Here is a 5,138-nt window from a genome sequence, read left to right on the forward strand (position 1 = left end):
TAATAACCTTGCTCTTATTCACATTTACTCTTAACTTTCTTCTTTCACACACTTTACCAAACTCAGTCACCAGCTTCTGCAGTTTCTTACATGAATCAGCCACCAGCGCCGTATCATCAGCGAACAACAACTGACTCACTTCCCAAGCTCTCTCATCCACAACAGACTGCATACTTGCCCCTCTTTCCAAAACTCTTGCATTCACCTCCCTAACAAGCCCATCCATAAAAAAATTGAACAACCATGGAGACAGCACACACCCCTGCCGCAAACCTACATTAACTGAGAACCAATCACTTTCCTCTCTTCCTACACGTTCACATGCCTTACATCCTCGATAAAAACTTCTCACTACTTCTAACAACTTGCCTCCCACACCATGTATTCTTAATACCTTTCACAGAGCATCTCTATCAACTCTATCATATGCCTTCTCCAGATCCATAAATGCTACATACAAATCCATTTGCTTTTCTAAGAATTTCTCACATACATTCTTCAAAGCAAACACCTGATCCACACATCCTCTACCACTTCTGAAACCACACTGCTCTTCCCCAATCTGATGCACTGTACATGCCTTCACCCTCTCAATCAATACCCTCCCATATAATTTACCAGGAATACTCAACAAACTTATACCTCTGCAACTTGAACACTCACTCTTATCCCCTTTGCCTTTGTGCAATGGCACTATGCACGCACTCCGCCAATCCTCAGGCACCTCACCATGAATCATACATACATTAGATAACCTTACCAACCAGTCAACAATACAGTTACCCCATTTTTTAATAAATTCCACTGCAATACCATCCAAACCTGCTGCCTTGCCGGCTTTCATCTTCCGCAAAGCTTTTACTACCTCTTCTCTGTTTAGCAAATCATTTGCCCTAACCCTCTCACTTTGCACACCACCTCGATCAAAACACCCCATATCTGCCACTCTATCATCAAACACATTCAACAAACCTTCAAAATACTCACTCCATCTCCTTCTCACATCACCACTACTTGTTATCACCTCCCCATGAGCCCCCTTCACTGAAGTTCCCATTTGCTCCCTTATCTTACGCACTTTACTTACCTCCTTCCAAAACATCTTTTTATTCTCCCTAAGATTTAATACACACACACGTATATATATATATATATATATATATATATATATATATTTTTTTTTTGCTTTGTCGCTGTCTCCCGCGTTTGCGAGGTAGCGCAAGTATATATATATATATATATATATATATATATATATATATATATATATATATATATATATATATATATATATATATATATATATATATATATATATCTTTCTTTTCTTTCGTACTATTCGCCATTTCCCACGTCAGCGAGGTGGCGTTAAGAACAGAGGAATGGGCCTTTGAGGGAACATCCTCACCTGGCCCCCTTCTCTGTTCCTTCTTTTGGAAAATTGAAAAAAACGAGAGGGGAGGATTTCCAGCCACCCGCTCCCTCCCCTTTTAGTCGCCTTCTACGACACGCAGGGAATACGTGGGAAGTATTCTTTCTCCCCTATCCCCAGGGATGATATATATATATATATATATATATATATATATATATATATATATATATATATATATATATATATATATATATATATATATATATATATATATATATATATATATATATATATATATATATCCTATATATAGCGTTAAGAACAGAGGACTGAACCTTTGAGGGAATATCCTCACCTGGCCCCCTTCTCTGTTCCCTCTTTTGAAAAAGAAAAAAAAAAAAATGAGAGGGGAGGATTTCCAGCCCGCCGCTCCCTTCCCGTTTAGTCGCCTTCTACGACACGCAGGGAATACGTGGGAAGTATTCTTTCTCCCCTATCCCCAGGGATAATATATATATATATATATATATATATATATATATATATATATATATATATATATATATATATATATATATATATATATATATATGTATATATATATATATCTATATATATATCTATCTATCTATCTATCTATCTATCTATCTATCTATCTATCTATCTATCTATATATATATATATATATATATATATATATATATATATATATATATCACACACAAACCTCCAACAGCCAGGATCGAACCCGGGACCCCTGTACAAGCTGATAACCGCTAGGCTATGGGACTATAATAGGAAACACCTATTCGAAATACTAAGTACTCGAATACCCTTCGTCTCACAATGGTGAGCAACGGGGTCTATACTGGTTGTTTCCGAACAGACGCACATAGCCAGCTGATAGCGTTTTACCGAACCTGACTGTACAACGCGGAGGTATATGAATACGAATAAAGTGCATATGAACGCGCACCTTCATAGAACATACAAACCTCCAACAGCCAGGATTGAACCCGGGACCCCTGTGCAAGAGGCAGGCATGCTGATAACCGCTAGGCTATGGGACTGTATAATAGGAAACATCTATTCGAAATACTAAGTACTCGAATACCCTTCGTCTCACAATGGTGAGCAACGGGGTCTATACCGGTTGTTTCCGAACAGACGCACATAGCCAGCTGATAGCGTTTTACCGAACCTAACTGTACAACGCGGAGGTATATGAATAAGAATAAAGTGCATATGAACGCGCACCTTCATAGAACATACAAACCTCCAACAGATGAAGGAACCATCACATACCGAAGGAAGAAATTACCGGATCTCTGTCTTGCCATTAAAACTTCTATTGACTTAATTGAGCTTTGTGCTCCCAATAATGTTATCCAAGATGATGAAGATAATTTTCATAGACAGAAATTTGGTTTAGTCATGAGAAATCCTCTTCGTCCTATCCTCAGTAACTTATTCATAGAATACTTTGAGACTGAGATTCTAACTTCAATTAGTACCCATCCAAAAACCTAGCTTAGATGTGTCCTTATGGTCATCTTTCCAAGATTGTGATGTTTTCTTAAATGAATTAGATAGTATTCATCCCACCACCAAATTCAAGACTGAATGGGAAAAACAAGGCAAACTGCCGTTTCTTTATGTGTTGATCACAAGGGAATCAGATCACTTATCCTTCAAGACCCACAAGAGGCCTATCAACGCTGAGAGTTATATTCATTATTTTTCAGTATTTGATCCTTCTGTAAAAATGTCTGTAGTTATGTCTCTGTTTTTAAGAACATTACGGATGTGTGATGCCACAAGTTTGGTAGATGAATGTAATCATATAAGACATACCTTTTGGCAGCTGTGTTGTCCCAAGTGGCTTGTGAACAAGGCTTACTGGAAAGCCAGGAAGGGAATTTATGCATCTCGTAACAAAAATGTCTGGTGCTGCCCTATAATCCTAACTTGGCTAACGTACGACTGGTACTAGAAAGTAGTGCTATTAACGTTGCCTTCCAATACAGCAACACAATCAATAAGACCTTAATCAAACCAAAGTATCAGAAAATTGGGAGTGTTTACGCCGTCACATGTAAGGCACGTAGAGATGGATACACTGGCCAGACTGGTAAAACAGTAATGGAAAGATGTTATTGACACAGATATTCACTACACAGAGGCGACCACAGTGATGTGATCGCTAAGCATTGGCAAGAAACGATCACCCTGTAGACCTTAACAACCCAGCCACATTATACCCCTCATCTGATTATGCTACCAGTAACGTCATTGGATTTGTCTTAAATTGCTAATACCAAGTACTTTGTTTTGTCCCTAGTTAACTTTAAAGCACATCCTGTTATCAAGCAGATCATTTTGAAAGAATTATCAAGAAACAACATAAGACAATCCGTTGAACATACAACTTGGTACCCAGGCCAACCTCCCCCCCTCGCCACTTACTTTCTGACGGTCAAGCCAGTGTATACTTCGATGGAGGTGACACGAAGGAGTCTGTGAGTTGGTGTTGGGATTTGAAAACTTTTGTGTAGTGTTTGTATCTGATGAGGCGGATTGTCTCCGTGAAACACGTAACGCTGCATGTATTGAAAAATACATGTTAGATAAAATCATGAACTGTCAAATTGCTATTTTACCTTCATAACTATCATCATGGGCTAGTGTGATCATACATATATATATATATATATATATATATATATATATATATATATATATATATATATATATATATATATATATATATATATATATATATATATACATATATATATATATATATATATATATATATATATATATATATATATATATATATATATATATATATATATATATATATATATATATATATTTATAAACTATTGTCATAATTACTATAAAGATAATCCGAAAAAAAGCCTCTTGGAGTACCAGCAGCTTCAAGGCTGCATTACAGTCAGTAGTTGGGATTTGAACATAAACTAGATCAGTATATCTTAGACTGTGAAAAGATTAGAGCCTTTTAGGCATAGGTCTGACTAAATCCTGCAAGAAATGTCAAAACATCTTATTGAAATTCTAAGACTGTATCCATCCTTTGCATCGAGTCGGCAAACTTACCATATGAAAGACTGTAAGCTGATGTAATAAACCAACTTTGTAACAGTTTATGTAATGATTATCTACCCACTGGGGTCTGACAAAGACCCTTTGTGACCTCTGTAATCCTTTTGCGCTACCGTTCACGGAATGAACATGGGGTGCATAATAAAGTACCTGCTGACAGCGGTGCAAATCAAATTAATCCTCTGGAGAAAGATGTTGTTTGACGAGATTGTACTCCAGTGAGACTTATCTCGACCAGCGTGACTCTCCACTCGTGGCGTAACCACAAGAAGGTGGTAACCGGTAACGTATATATATATATATATATATATATATATATATATATATATATATATATATATATATATATATATATATATATATATATATATCCCTGGGGATAGGGGAGAAAGAATACTTCCCACGTATTCCCTGCGTGTCGTAGAAGGCGACTAAAAGAGGAGGGAGCGGGGGGCTGGAAATCCTCCCCTCTCATTTTTTTTTAATTTTCCAAAAGAAGGAACAGAGATGGGGGCCAGATGAGGTTAATCCCTCAAAGGCCCAGTCCTCTGTTCTTAACGCTACCTCGCTAATGCGGGAAATGGCGAATAGTATGAAAGAAAAAAGATATATATATATATATATATATATA

Source organism: Panulirus ornatus, chromosome 6 (genome assembly GCF_036320965.1).
Source record: "Panulirus ornatus isolate Po-2019 chromosome 6, ASM3632096v1, whole genome shotgun sequence".
Lineage (NCBI taxonomy): Eukaryota > Metazoa > Arthropoda > Malacostraca > Decapoda > Palinuridae > Panulirus > Panulirus ornatus.